The sequence below is a fragment of the Triturus cristatus genome, chromosome 9 (genome assembly GCF_964204655.1).
Source record: "Triturus cristatus chromosome 9, aTriCri1.1, whole genome shotgun sequence".
Taxonomy (NCBI): Eukaryota; Metazoa; Chordata; class Amphibia; order Caudata; family Salamandridae; genus Triturus; species Triturus cristatus.
Genome location: NC_140592.1, coordinates 570,581,910 through 570,598,927, shown reverse-complemented (window position 1 = coordinate 570,598,927; position 17,018 = coordinate 570,581,910). Strand labels below are relative to the sequence as shown.

General features: G+C 39.2%; 1 protein-coding gene across 1 annotated transcript in view; it reads right to left on the bottom strand.

Moving 5' to 3' along the window:
* The window catches only part of LOC146798326 (uncharacterized), an 88,099-nt gene that overhangs the window by 20,358 nt on the left and 50,723 nt on the right, over positions 1-17,018 (bottom strand). The gene's annotated exons all lie outside the window — the stretch shown is intronic.

The window sequence follows — 17,018 nt, the reverse complement described above, 5'->3', positions numbered from 1 at the left end:
ATATGGCTATCTTTAGTAAGTCCAGTAATTCAACCTTTGGTTGAAGTTCCCACAATTTGGGACAAGGTTCAAATAAAAGTTTTGTAAGGCACAGTACCTTCCAGGCATTCAAATGGTGATCTGGGAACACAAATTTGAGGGGTGTTCCAGCCTAGTCTTCTCCTGGCGCCTCCTGGCTTTGCCCGGGCATGTCCCGCACCGCGGGAAGTGCAAAAGCATGGGGAAAACAGGATCAGGCCCTCCTGCTGCCAGAAGACCAAGGAATGATGGGACAATGAGTCCCCAGGTGCCGGTGAGTGCTAAGCATCTCCCCCACAGGAGGTGAAGAAGTGCTTTATGCATGCGGCATGGGGAAAACAGGATCTGCCCCTCCTACAGCCCGAAGACCGAGGAATGCTGGGACAATGAACCCCCAGGTGCCGGTGAGTCCTGAGAATCCCACATCGCAGGAGGTGAAGAAGTGATTTATGCGCACTGCACAGTGAAAACAGGATCAGCCGCTCCTGCTGCCAGAAGACCAAGGAATGCTGGGACATCGAGTCCCCTGTGCCAGTGAGTGCTGAGCGTAGAGTTTCTAGTAATTAGTGGAGGGTAGGATGACTTCAGTCTAGTGTGGCCTGGAATGCGTTGTTTGTTTTTATCATGTTGGCCCATCATGCCATCATATATGTTCCACCATGGTGTTTGATACTTGGATTGGCATATGTGGCTGGAATTGTGCAGTGCGCCAACCCAAGTATCTTCAAAATAGTCCATTAGAGGACCTAGTTTCTGTTTGTGTGTTTGGCTGTTAGCCAACTTCATGGTATCATGGTAGCTTTGAGGTGGTGCAGTGGTTCCTGTTGCAACCTATCTAGTTTGTGCTTATTACTCTTTTAACCCCTTGCCTGCTCATGACGGAACCACTCCGTCATGAGCCACGGGCGCCGTGTGCTCATGACGGAGTGGTTCCGTCATGCTGCGGCCGTTGGCGGCCGCTCCGCCCACGCGGCACTGATTCCCTCCTGTGCGGGTGAACAATGCAAGTGGGCGGAGTCGTGACGGAACCACTCCGTCATGAGCACAGCGCGCCCGTGGCTCATGACGGAGGGGTTCCGTCACGAGCATGGCGGCGCCGCTAACACCCCGAACCCCCCCAGCGCCGCGGCAAAATTCGTGCCGCGGTGAAGTGGTTAACTTTGGGATCCCCGGAAGAGGTCCTGTGGTGCAGTCAAGAATGTTTGGGAGTATATCATTTAGAATGGTACCTGTTGGTTCTTGGGAAGTAGTGCTTGCCTATCTGAGGACTTGCAAAACATTTCTCACTTCTATTTCAGTGACATTTGGGAAGTGATTGTGCCTTCTAACGTTAATTACATTATTTTTGGTAGTAGCCCTTCCATAAAAAGCAATACCATAACAGTTAAAACTTTTCCAATGTATATTTTCTGAGCTTGCGCGTGCATGACTGTAAGTGTATCCCATTTTTTTGAGTTTGTTAAGATGAGGGATAGCTGGCAATTTTGTGCCTGTCGGAAAAAAACATTTTATGTTTTGAAATTTGAAAAAATTATTCTTATTAATTTAGGATCTCTTTTGACTTCTTTCGATTTTTAATGGTTATGGGGATTTAGTTTTGAATGTTTATTTGTTGACTGGCATTTGGAAGATGAGATTTCTGTTTTGCAAGTTTGTATTTCTTTCTTTGGATTTGTTTTTTAAACTACAGTTTGGAGATACATTGATAGAGAGGATTTGAATGGTTATGTTTACATTCAAAGTATAGTCCTTAATTTAATGTAGTTTCAAAGGAGCGTGTTTATATTACTTACTTTTTTAAATGATGTGTATTTTTTTCTGGAGGTTATATCTTCAGTTCTTCTGTCTGCAATCTGGTAGAGTGTTGCTTTCTTGTAGGTTTGGTATTTTTGATGTAAAGTGAAGTTGGTTTATGACCTAATTTTATTCTGCTTATTTAATTGGTAAAGTACTTGGATTGGTAATTTTGTTTGAAGTAAAATGTTAGTGGTTGTTTGTGTGCTGTTTGAATTTATGGCAGTTTATTCCTTATTTGGTGAACATTAATTCTAGTTTATGTTTTAATGTTATGTACATGTTTAGTTCTAAAGTGTTAATTTTAAATTCTATGTAAACATATTTAATGTTTTATTTTGATTTTTTTATTTGTGATTTATTGGTTTAATGATATGATTGGTTGTGTGATATGTGTTTAAGTGGTGTATATTATTTAACAATTTATTACAACTCTATCTATATTGGTTTAAAATTAATATGTTCAGTTTTCTGGGGTGTTTCATATTAGTTTAATTTTCATATATTTAAAAATGTATTCCGTTATTTGCTGATTTTTAGAAGTGATTTTTATTAGTATTGCAGTATTGTTTTACTTAATTTAAACAATAGTGTTGTAGATGATATTTTTGTTATCAATACTTTGGTAGTGTTCTATAGTGTTTATGGTGTTACAATATTTTGTATTTCCTATATTAATAGCATAACAGTACTTAGATAATAATAACAGCAATATTTTGCTGTTGATATAAGTATTTTTCTTATTTAAGTATAGGGTGGCAATATTTTTATAAACAATATTTTATTGGATAGATTTGTGTGAATCCATATTGTATTCTGCCATGCAACCATTCCTCTGCTTCAACAAATAAAAGTGCCAAATTCACGATTCATTAAGATCTAAGGACTAGTTGATGTTTGGTGCTGGTTAAAAAGGCTCAGAACATGTACAAAGGTTTTACTCATGTCCTCATAAAAATAATCTGGAATATTTTCATCCTTGAAGCAACTACTCTCACAGGCCCAAAAATATCAAATACCTCAAAATGTCTACAGACCATAAGCCCTTGTGAATGAGCTCTCCTGGTTGACTCCACTTCTTTTTGGATGATGGGCAACTGAGTTTATGAATTTATGCTAATTAATGATAGGTCTGAAACTCTCTTGGTAATATGGGACACCCTGAAGGCTAGATTTCAAATGGCGAAGTTGAGTTACACTATTACAAAAGGGACAATTAGATGGAAAGCAGTTTAACACAGATATCAGCTGCTAACAAATAATGAATTTAGACATGCTCAGGAAACTTATCTAAAGGATCCTTTGGAACCTCTTAATACATGAGCTGTTGATGGTAGCCAGAGCCACCATTTGCAGTAACAGTGAAAAGGTCGCTGAGACAGTATTACAAGTGATGTCATCAAAGATGTCATTTGACATGTTATCAGAGATGCTATCAATGATATCATTTAGTTTGTCAAGAGTGATGTAATATGTGAGGTCATAGATAGTGCATGCTAGGGCCGCAAATTGTAGTTAGCTCAGTACTATAACTGGTGAATTTCTGGCTTTTTAAAAAAAACCAATAGGCTTTTACATTATTACAAGCCCTAACTATAACATTACTTTAACCTTGTTTTTTAGTGAATTTCTAGGTTTTATTTTAATGTAAACTAAAATCTTAATACATTTCCCAACTACAACATAATTTTAACCTTTGGTCTTTTCAGTCTATTTCAGTGGTTTTATTAACTACCTAATATACCTAACTATAACGTCACTTTAACCACTGTTTTCAGTGGATTCCAGAATTTATTCGGTCATATTCACCCAACTCCCTCATTGAGCATAGCTTTTAACCATGTCATCAGTGATGTCATCAGTGATGTCAATTGAGATGTCATCAGTGATATCATGAGTGATGTCACTGACCATGTAATGAGTGATGTAATATGTGGCGTCATCAGCAGTGCATTGCGGGGGCGCGAGTTATAGTTAGCTGAACTAACTATAACAGGGGAATTTCTAGGGTTTTGTACGAGCGAAATGTCCAGCTAACTATAACACCCCTGAAACCTATGTTTTTTTCAGTGAATTTCTAAGGTTTTTTAAATGCCAATTCCTAACTATAACGCCCCTGAAACCTTTGGTTTTTTCAGTGAATTTCAAAGGTTTTTTAAATGCTAATTCCTAAATATATCAGGCCTGAAACCTATGTTTTTTTCAGTGAATTTAAAAGGTTTCTGATACTGATTTACTACATTTTTTAAACTATTTATTTTTAGATCTTTTTTTTTAAATTACATTATAATTACATTATACATTACAATACAAAATATACTTTCTCAGAATGAATTACTTTAGTTTAAATACTTGGCAAATAGGCAACAGACTTTTAAGTACAGTAGTTACAGTTGTTGCAATGGCCAACCCAATTTCGAATACAAAGCAACATTGAGCTCAATGTGAATTTCTAGTTAAATGCAATTAGTTACTTTATGGATTACTTTTCTAACCACAGGACTGGATCCTAGATTCAGTCCTTGGACATCTCCTGTAAACAGTTAAGTAAAAGCGTTTTGTTTACAGTAGTTATTTTTAAGGAATATTATTGTATTTTAAAAGTTGTCCCTTAGAAAATGTTTCACATAGAATCACCAATGTTATCCTATGGCAGAAAATTCACTTAGCAGGTAAGTAGTGTTATCGTTACTTTTTCTTACTCAGTGGTGGATCCTGGATCCAGCACTGGCCAACCTCCTGTAAACAGTTGAAAGAATGTGTTTAAGTCATACAGACGACTTTTCAGGAATATGTTTTGTTTGTGAAAATAGACACAGAACATTTTCTGCTGAAAACCACACAATGGATTCCTATGGAAGGAAATACAAGTTACTGGTAAGTACGCTTAGAATTACTCTTCAGGGTCAGTGCTGGGCTAAAAGATGCAGCCCAGGGTTCTCTCCTGATTACAGGTGAGTAAATCGGAATTCGACGTTCGGCTGATTTTAGAGGAATATTTATACATTTCAAAAATGGACACTTAGAACATTTTCTGGTGAAAACCACACAATGGATTCTTATGGAAGGAAATACAAGTTACTGGTAAGTACGCTTAGAATTACTTTTCAGATTCAGTGCTGGGCTAAAAGATGCAGCCCTGGGTACTCTCCTGATAACAGGTGAGTAAATCGGAATTCGTAGTTCGGCCGATTTTAGAGGAATATTTTTAGTTTGTGAAAATAGACACTTAGAAACTTTTCTGCTGAAAACCACACAATGGATTCCTATCGACGGAAATAAAAGTTACTGGTAAATACGCTTAGATTTACTTTTCAGGGTCAGTGCTGGGCTAAAAGATGCAGCACTGGGTTCTCTCCTGACAACAGGTGAGTAAATCGGAATTCGTAGTTCAGCTGATTTTAGAGGAATATTTTTAGTTTGTGAAAATAGACACTTAGAAACTTTTCTGCTGAAAACCACACAATGGATTCCTATCGATGGAAATACAAGTTACTGGTAAATACGCTTAGATTTACTTTTCAGGGTCAGTGCTGGGCTAAAAGATGCAGCACTGGGTTCTCTCCTGATAACAGGTGAGTAAATCGGAATTTGTAGTTCGGCTGATTTTAGAGGAATATTTGTACAATGGTGAAGGAAGGGGGCGGGGCCTGAGGTGATATGTGTGCAAACACGCCCTGTGGCACGTTTTAAGTTGGGGAATTAATTCCTCTTCAATCCTGAGGTTCCCTGGGGGCCAACTAGCCCACCAGGTACCTCCAGTATGCGCCAGGGGGCTGCATTGCAGAGAGGTGTTCAGAGGCCACGCCCCTTTTTACAACACTCTGCAACGCAGCTCCGTGGCGCTTACTGGAGGTATCTGGTGGGAAACGCTTTGCCCTTTCAAAGATGGCGACCATGCAAGGGATCATTTGAGCCATTGATAGTCCTTTCTTGATTTCTTTGACACTTGCTTTTCATACGTAACTTTATTTAAGCGTTGGGTGTTTGTGTTCATGGTACACGTGATCAAGGCTTTTGCCGAAACGCATTGTGTATTAAATATTTGGACCTGCATTACGTGGTTGCCGTGCCTTTTTCACTGAGAGCATACTGAACTACGTGGATTTTGGGATCTATATATATATATATATATATATATATATATATATATATATATATATATATATATATTCACTGAAAAAATAACATAGGTTTCAGAGACGTTATAGTTAGAAATTAGCATTTAAAAAACCTTAGAAATTCACAAAAAAAACATAGGTTTCAGCGGTGTTATAGTTAGCTGCCCATTTCACTCATACAAAACCATAGAAATTCCTCCGTTATAGTTAGTTCTGCTAACTATAACTCACGCGCCCGCAATGCACTGCTGATGATGTCACATATTGCATCATTCATGACATGGTCAGTGACATCACTGATGACATCACTGATGACATCTCAAATGACATCACTGATGACATCATCCACTGAATAAGGTTTAGTTTGAAATTTAAATATGTATTAATACAAATACCAATCTGTATTGAAGATTGAGTGGATATATAACTGTCTGGATGGAGGATTTAGTAGCTGTCTGACTGTCTTTTTAAGTGAGTAATTAAAAGTGTCTCACTTAATACATGGATTAGTAACTAAACTATGGGAATGTGTGCAGCACTGTCTCTGTTGTTGTATAACATGCTGCATAAGTTGGTCACTAACTACATGAGTGTGTATATTAGTTATTGATTAGTTGGGTGAGTATTTGTATGAGACACTGAGTTTGTGTGTGGTTGGATGGGGTGTGTGTAACTCTATGCATAGATGTGTGAATGGTTGATTGACTAGGTGTATGGGTTTAAGAGTGCATGTGGAAACATTTGTTTGGGTGACTTAGTGTATTTATTTGTGTGTTCGTGAGCGAATATATGTTTTAGTTGTACATCTTCAACAAAGTACAACAATAAAAGGCATTGTATGTGAGAGTTGGTGTATATAAATAAGTATGTGTAAGAGTCAGTGATTGTGAGAGTAACTATATGAATGAGTGTATAATTGTGATGGTGCTTTTTAACATATTAACGATGAGTTAATATGTGTTTAAATAAATGAGGTGTTGTTGGATAATTGTGTAAGTGAGTAAATTTAAGTGCGATACATTTTTTCATGAGTGAGTAGGATGACTGCATAACCGACTAAGATGACTGCTGATGTGTCAATGTCTATATATGTGTATAAGTGCATTTGATAGTGTTCTATTAATTAATGACTGCATGTATAGATGATTATGTTGTTGAATGGGTAGTTGTGTGTGTAGACTTAGGAATCAGTGAGTGGGTATGTAGTAACTGGTATTGGTGTGTCAATGGTTTCAAATATGGTACTCTGTATTTTACAGTGAGTGATGAAAGGTTATACTAGTATATGATGAGGTGTATCAGATTGTCAAGTGGATGATGTCATCAGTGATGTCATTTGAGAAGTCATCAGTGATGTCATCAGTGATGTCACTGACCATGTCATGAATGATGTAATATGTGACATCATCAGCAGGAATTTCTATGGTTTTGTATGAGTGAAATGGGCAGCTAACTATAACACCCCTGAAACCTATGGTTTTTTCTGTGAATTTCTAAGGTTTTTTAAATTCTAATTTCTAACTATAACGTCTCTGAAACCTATGTTTTTTTTCAGTGAATTTCAAAGGTTTTTTAAATGCTAACTTTTACTGATTTTCTACAGTTTTTTAACTGTTTATTTATAAATATTTTATTCATTAAATAACATTATATATTTTGGAGAAAATTGCAAAAAAAAATGTTTTTTAATTAAAACTGAAATACTGATTAATTTTCTTTTTTTCATTTTTTATTTTAATATATTTATATTATTTTCTTTTAAAAAAATCCAATTTTTTTCGGAGTCGCGGACTCAAAGTGTACACATCACGGTGGGTGCGTGCATTCTAGCCGCCATTTTAGAAAAGTCATGAAGGATCCGCGTATGGTGTGCGACGGCTGCGTGTTTTTCAGTTACATCATATACATTTAATATCACGTGATATGCGCGATTGGTATGCGACCAGTCTGCGACTCTTGCTCCCGCGCATTCACAACACATGCGCATTACGGTACGAGATGTTTGCGCGGTTGCGGGTCCCGCATGACATCATATACGTGCTGGGGTGCGCTGGGTGCGCGACTCCCGCAAAAAAAAATTATATTCCAAAATGATATGTATGTGTCTTTAATATACATATTAAGGCAAGAGATTCTGTAAGATATTCATCAAAATAATATATTTGTACTTATAATATTCTTATATTATTTTTAAATATATTTTCGCGAGGTCGGGTGCATGCATCGTGAGTGCAGAAAACCAGGTCAGCAGAGCTGCTGTAGAGCCAGAGAACCAGGTCAGCAGAGCTGCTCCAGAGCCTAAGAACTAGGTCAGCAGAGCTGCTCTAGAGCCAGAGAACCAGGTCAGCAGAGCTGCTGTAGAGCCAGAGAAACCAGGTCAGCAGAGCTGCTTTAGAGCCAGAGAATCAGGTCGGCAGAGCTGCTTTAGAGCCAGAGAACCAGGCCAGCAGAGCTGCTTTAGAGCCAGAGAACCAGGTTAGCAGAGCTGCTTTAGAGCCAAAGAACCAGGTCAGCAGAGCTACTCTAGAGCCAGAGAACCAAATCAGCAGAGCTGCTTTAGAGCCATAGAACCAGGTCAGTTGAGCTGCTTTAGAGCCAGAGAACCAGGTCAGTAGAGCTGCTCTAGAGCCTAAGAACCAGGTCAACAGAGCTGCTCTAGAGCCAGAGAACCAGGTCTGCAGAGCTGCTGCAGAGCCAGAGAAACCAGGTCAGTAGAGGTTCTTCAGAAGGAGAGAACCAGGTCAGCAGAGCTGCTCTAGAGCCAGAGAACCATGTCAGCAGAACTGCTTCAGAGCCATAGAACTGGGTCAGCGGAGCTGCTTTAGAGCCAGAGAACCAGGTCAGCAGAGCTGTTGTAGAGCCAGAGAACTAGATCAGCAGATCTGACTGACACTGATTGACTGACACTGACTGACACTGATTGACTGACACTGACTGATTGACTGACACTGACTGACTGACACTGACTGACACTGACTGACACTGACTGACTACTCACTCTCTACTACTCTCTACTACTCACTCTCTACTACTCTACTACTCTCTTCTACTCACTCTCTACTACTCACTCTCAACTACTCCCTCTCTACTTTTCTACCACTCACTCTCTACTACTCACTCGCTACTACTCTCTACTACTCACGCTCTACTACTCACTCTCTACTACTCACGCTCTACTACTCTCTACTACTCACTGTCTACTACTACTCTCTCTACTACTCACTCTCTACTACTCTCTACTATTCACTCTCTACTACTCCCTCTACTACTATCTACTCCTCACTACCACTCACTCTCTACTACTCTACTACTCACTCGCTACTACTCTCTACTACTCACTCTCTACTACACTCTCTACTACTCTCTCTCTACTATTCTCTACTACTACTCTCTACTATTCACTCTCTACTACTCTCACTCTACTACTCTCTGCTGCTCTCTACCACTCATTCTCTACTACTCTACTACTCTCTCTCTACTACTCACTCTCTACTCTCTCTACTAATCTCTACTTCTCACTCTCTACTACTCACTCTACTACTCTCTACTACTCACTCTCTACTACTCTCGCTCTACAACTCTCTCTCTACTACTCACTCTCTAATAATCGCTCTCTACTACTCACTCTCTACTACTCGCTCTCTACTACTCACTCTCCACTACTCACTCTCTACTACTCGCTCTCTACTACTCTCTACTACTCACTCTCTACTACTCACTCTCTACTACTCTCTCTGCTACTCACTCTCTGCTACTCACACTCTACTACTCTACTACTCTCTACTACTCGCTCTACTACTCACTCTCTACTATTCTCTACTACTCACTCTACTACTGTCTCCTACTCTCTACCACTCACTCTCTACTACTCTACTACTCTCTCTCTACTACTCACTCTCTACTACTCACTCTACTACTCTCTACTGCTCACTCTCTACTACTCTCTACTACTCACTCTGTACTACTCACTCTGTACTACTCACTCTCTACTACTCTCTACTGCTCACTCTCCACTACTCATTCTCTACTACTCGCTCTCAACTACTCTCTACTACTCACTCTACTACTCACTCTCTACTACTCTATTACTCTCTCTACTACTCTCTCTCTACTACTCACTCTCTACTACTCTCTACTACTCACTCTCTACTACACACTCTCTACTACTTGCTCTCTGCTACTCGCCCTCTACTACTCTCTAGTACTCACTCTACTACTCACTCTCTACTACTCTCTACTACTCACTCTCTACTACTCCACTACTCTCTACTACTCACTCTCTACTACTCTACTACTCTCTACTACTCTCTCTCTACTACTCACTCTCTACTACTCACTCTGTACTACTCCCTACTACTCACTCTCTACTAATCTCCACTACTCACTCTCTACTACTCTCTCTACTACTCACTCTCTACTACTCTCTCTCTACTACTCTCTACTACTCACTCTCTACTACTCTCTACTACTCACTCTCTACTACACTCTCTCTACTACTCTCTACTACTCACTCTGCTACTCACTCTCTACTACTCTCTAATACTCTCTCTCTGCTACTCACTCTGTACTACTCTCTACTACTCACTCTCTACTACTCACTCTCTACTACTCTCTACTACTCACTCTCTACTACTCTCTACTACTCTCTACTACTCACTCTACTACTCACTCTCTACTACTCTCTACTACTCACTCTCTAATGCTCACTCTCTACTACTCACTCTCTACTACTCACTCTACTACTCTCTACTACTTACTCTCTGATACTTTCTCTACTACTCTCTACTACTCACTCTCTACTCTCTATTACTCGATCTCCACTCTCTACCTCTCTACCTCTCTCTACCTCTCTCTCTACTACTCTCTACCTCTCTACCTCTACCTCTCTGCCTCTACACCTCTACCTATACACCTCTACCTCTCGGTACATGCACATATATGCACATATATAAATGCATATATATGCATATGCATTTATATATATGTATGTGTGTATATATATATATACATATATAAACATATAAATATAATCTGCATATCTATATAAATATAAATGCATACAAACATATACATACATGCATACATATGCATGGTATGTACATGAAATTTTGAAAAACACTAATAAAAGCAAAGCTAAAAAGCCACCTTATTAGAAACAGACATGCTTTAACTCACTCTGTACTACTCCCTACTACTCACTCTCTACTACTCTCTACTACTCACTCTCTACTACTCTCTCTCTACTACTCTCTACTACTCACTCTCTACTACTCTCTCTCTACTACTCTCTACTACTCCCTCTCTACTACTCACTGTCTACTACTACTCTCTCTACTACTCACTCTCTACTACTCTCTACTATTCACTCTCTACTACTCACTCTACTACTTTCTACTACTCACTACCACTCACTTTCTACTACTCTACTACTCACTCGCTACTACTCTCTACTACTCACTCTCTACTACACTCTCTACTACTCTCTCTCTACTACTCTCTACTACTACTCTCTACTATTCACTCTCTACTACTCACTCTCTACTACTCTCACTCTACTACTCTCTGCTGCTCTCTACCACTCATTCTCTACTACTCTACTACTCTCTCTCTACTACTCACTCTCTACTCTCTCTACTAATCTCTACTTCTCACTCTCTACTACTCACTCTACTACTCTCTACTACTCACTCTCTACTACTCTCGCTCTACAACTCTCTCTCTACTACTCACTCTCTACTATTCACTCTCTACCACTCACTCTCTACTACTCGCTCTTTACTACTCACTCTCCACTACTCACTCTCTGCTACTCACTCTCTACTACTCTCTTCTACTCACTCTCTACTACTCACTCTCTACTACTCTCTCTGCTACTCACTCTCTACTAGTCACACTCTACTACTCTACTACTCTCTACTACTCGCTCTACTACTCACTCTCTACTATTCTCTACTACTCACTCTACTACTGTCTCCTACTCTCTACCACTCAATCTCTACTACTCTACTACTCTCTCTCTACTACTCACTCTTTACTACTCACTCTACTACTCTCTACTACTCACTCTGTGCTACTCACTCTGTACTACTCACTCTCTACTACTCTCTACTGCTCACTCTCCACTACTCATTCTCTACTACTCGCTCTCAACTACTCTCTACTACTCATTCTACTACTCACTCTCTACTACTCTACTACTCTCTCTACTACTCTCTCTCTACTACTCACTCTCTACTACTCTCTACTACTCACTCTCTACTACACACTCTCTACTACTTGCTCTCTGCTACTCGCTCTCTACTACTCTCTAGTACTCACTCTACTACTCACTCTCTACTACTCTCTACTACTCACTCTCTACTACTCCACTACTCTCTACTACTCACTCTCTACTACTCTACTACTTTCTACTACTCTCTCTCTACTACTCACTCTCTACTACTCACTCTGTACTACTCCCTACTACTCACTCTCTACTACTCTCTACTACTCACTCTCTACTACTCTCTCTCTACTACTCTCTACTACTCACTCTCTACTACTCTCTACTACTCACTCTCTACTACTCTCTCTCTACTACTCTCTACTACTCACTCTGCTACTCACTCTCTACTACTCTCTAATACGTTCTCTCTGCTACTCACTCTCTACTACTCTCTACTACTCACTCTCTACTACTCACTCTCTACTACTCTCTACTACTCACTCTCTACTACTCTCTACTACTCTCTACTAGTCACTCTACTACTCACTCTCTACTACTCTCTAATACTCACTCTCTAATGCTCACTCTCTACTACTCACTCTCTACTACTCACTCTACTACTCTCTACTACTTACTCTCTGATACTTTCTCTACTACTCTCTACTACTCACTCTCTACTCTCTATTACTCGATCTCCACTCTCTACCTCTCTACCTCTCTCTACCTCTCTCTCTACTACTCTCTACCTCTCTACCTCTACCTCTCTGCCTCTACACCTCTACCTATACACCTCTACCTCTCGGTACATGCACACATATGCACATATATAAATGCATATATATGCATATGCATTTATATATATGTATGTGTATATATATATATACATATATAAACATATAAATATAATCTGCATATCTATATAAATATAAATGCATGCAAACATATACATACATGCATACATATGCATGGTATGTACATGAAATTTTGAAAAACACTAATAAAAGCAAAGCTAAAAAGCCACCTCATTAGAAACAGACATGCTTTAACTTAAACGAGGGCGAGACCTGTTGCATTTCCAATGCTTGTTTACTTTGGTTCCATCAAGAAGGCATTCAGATGTGACACATTTGCCATAAATTCTGAATGGCAGCACTCTAGTTCCTCATTAGATCACTGTAGTAAAGTTACTGCTCACCAGGGAAGTCTGCTGCTGGTATTCAAAGTGCATGTTTCAGTCTGCACGTCAGAACTTTTTAATGAAATAGAAGAGGATTTGAGAAGTCAAAATGTGCCCTAATCTTTCCTTCTGCAGCACTAATCATAATTTCCATGGCAAAATGAACCCCCTCATTTAGTTCCTTTGCAAATTAAATGTTTTAAGTGTTACCACTTTATTCCAATCAAGATGGCATCAGGTGTGCCATACTTTTGTCATAAGTAAGACTGTTAGCGCTCTAGTTGTTCTTTAAAACACTCTGGGATTTCTGTCATTGAGGTATACTTGGGCTACATCTCGGTGATATTTGTGCTACATTTGGGCTCTTTTGTCTCTGGTGGCCATCTTGGGAGACTTATTATGAAGTTTCCTAATTTCCTCATTTACTACAGTCTCCTCAGTAGGCATACTGTCAGTTTTTTACTTTGATTCAATGAAGAAGGCATTCAGATGTGTCACACATTTGCCATAAATTCAGAATGTTAGCACTCTAGTTGCTCATTAGATCACTGTAGTAAAGCTACTGCTCACCAGGGAAGTCTGCTGCTGGTATTGAAAGTGCATGTTTCAGTCTGCATGTCAGAATTCTTTAATGAAATAGAAGAGGATTTGAGTCACTCAAAATGTGCCCTATTTTTTCTTTCTGCAGCACTAATCATACATTCTATGGCAAAATGAACCCCCTCATTTTGTTCCTTTTTAAATTAAATGTTTTAAGAGTTACCACTTTATTCCAATCAAGATGGCTTCAGGTGTGCCATACGTTTATCATAAGTAGGAGTGTTAGCGCTCTAGTTGTTCTTTGGAACACTCTGGGAAGCTGTAGTAGAACACAAAGGAATCAACTGACAGTCTATGCCCTTGTTGGATGTACATGTTTTACTGAGAATGTCAGACTTCATTCTCACATGACTAAGAAAGATAATGTGAATTTACAGAAAATATGCTCTCAGCTTAGCTTATAGATCACCTTCCAAACCTCTGTGGGAAAAGCATGTGAAAATAGTTTTCTCTCAAACATGATTCATGATATCCCAGCAGAAGGCTTTTTCACATGGTAAAATCACCTTAGAACATACCACAATTCCTAAAATGAGTATGGTACCATCAACAAATGATTTATAATGTAACTAAAGTCTTAAAACCTTCTATTAACTGCAATGCTTTTTAATGAGGTGCTATTATGTATTTTGGTCCCAAGATGGCTGCCAACACTTCTTGGATGAAGTGCTGACAGCCAATCAGATCTCACGATGAGATGTGTGGTTAGGCTCCGCCTAGATATATATGGGATTTTACTTTTGATTTTCTCAGGAATTACTGAACGGATTTACACCATTTAAGCAAAAGGCACAACTCTAAACCAAGGTCTTCCTTTCTGCCAAATTTGGTGTAATTCCGTTCAGCAGTCCGGACTGTAGCTGCGTCAACAGGTCCTATGGGAAATTGCATCGGGAAAACGCGTTTTGGGACCCCCCTTTTTTCTCAGCCCCCGCTTGACGAGTCACCACAAAATTTTCAGGATGGGAGCAGACCAGAGCTGGCCAAAAGTTTGGAAAATTTCGCGAAGATTCGTCAACCGGCGCCAGACTTATTGGGAATAGAATGTTGCGGATTTCCTATGGAAAATAGGTCCTAACTATAACTACCTACTGGCGACCGCCAGTAGGTTATATATATATATATATATATATATATATATATATATATACAGATATCGCTGGTGCGTGGAAGACGTGGTAGACATCAATAGCTCCAAAAACACTCGCGGACACGGATCTTCGATAAAGTGCTTATTTTAATTGATTCGTGAGGCTGTCGTCATAACGTTTCGGCTCCGTAGAGCCTTGATCACATATATATATATATATATATATATATTGTCGTCAATGCGGCTTGGATTCGGATCGCTCAGCAGCGGGTGCGAGTGTTGGGCCAAGCCAGCGGCCAAAATCAATTTTAGAGCAAATGACACTCGCACTCAGGAACCTTGCAAATATTTATTGTTAACAGAGTTCCCTTCTGTTACACCGACGCGTTTCAGCCCTGTCGGCCTTGTTCACTGTAGGTGATAGTATTTCCTGTTACATTTTAAAGCATTTCCTGTACAAGGTTGTAAGCCCCATAGGATTCTGGGAACTGCAGTTTTTTCAAAATGTTGTCAAAAATTGAAAGTAATTTTTAGGTAATCACCTAGTAACAGTGAGAAACATATTAGATAGGTTTCTAAATCAACAAGCATTTGGACAGTTGTCAATAACTGTAACAGTATTAATCAGTAAGCTGATATTAGTGATCAAGTTTAACTAATAGGAAACTTATTTCACAATACTGATTAATGACAGGCAATACTTATCAAAGGAGTTTTTTCAAATTATAAATGTACCAGTTCTATAAGTAGCCTGATTACAAAACATTTGAAATGGTAATGAATAACAATTTAAATTGGTAAGCTGGCATTAGTGGCCAGTCTCAGTGTTCAAGAGAGTATTCCAAAGTTAATGAGTGATCAAAGGATCTGCAGAAGCAATTAGTAGCTGCTTTCAAAAAGATGGGGAAAGAGAATTGCAAAGATGGGTACGTGTGCAAAAAATCCTTATATTGCTCAGTCCTGCTAGAGGTGTACATAAAGTTCCTCGTCCAAGTTCATCCCTCTCGGGTGCTTAGTCCGTAGTCGTATTATGTGTTTCGATTCAAGTTGTCTCAGTTTTTTCTGGCGGTCGCCCAGCCTCTCATTGATTTCAATAGAGTCAATTGCAAAGAATGACATGTTCATCCAATTTCCTTCCTGGCATGCTATCATGTGTTTCGCGGTAGCATAGGAGAGGTCTTTGTTTTTTACCGCTCTGACATGTTCCAAGATGCGCTTCTTTAGCATGCAAATGGTTCTGCCTATGTAGAGCATACCGCAGTCACATTGGATTACGTAAATGACAAATTTTGTTGTACATGTTATTTTATGTTTGATGTGAATGGTTTTGCCTTCTGGATCTGTGAGTGTTCTCATGTTTTTCCCAATTTTGCATGCTTTGCAATTGTTGCATTTTCTGAAGCCTATTTGTTGTTGCATGAGCCAGTTAGATTGTGCAGTTTTGATGGTTTGAAAATGGCTCTTTGTGGTGAGGTCTCTGATGGATTGGACCTTTTTATATGCAATCGATGGTTGCGTTCCAATAATGGGCATCAGATCTTGGTCCTGTTGTAGTATCGACCAGTACTTTTGGATGATTTGTCGGATTTTATACGATTCTTTGCTATATGTAAGTATCAACCGCGGAGCAGACTGGTGTTCAATGGTTTGTTGAGTATTCGGTTCCGGGTGTTTTTTGACCAGAATGTCTGTTCTACTCTTTGTTTGTACTCGTTCCATGCATTTGTTGAGGTCTCTCATTCTGTAGCCACGTTTTTGAAGTCTCCTTGTGCACTCTAGAATTTGTTTGTTAGCATCTGCATCTTTTGAACAATTTCTTTTCATACGGATGAACTCGCCGTATGGGATGCTTCTAGTAGATAGCCTTAGGGTGGAAACTATCTGCATGCAGAATGCTATTAGTGGCTGTTTTCTTCCTGAATAAAGTTGTCTCAATTTGGTCATTTTCAATATACACTGATATATCCAGGAAGTCAATTTTGTGGCGGCTAGTATTGCACGTGAATGAAAGCC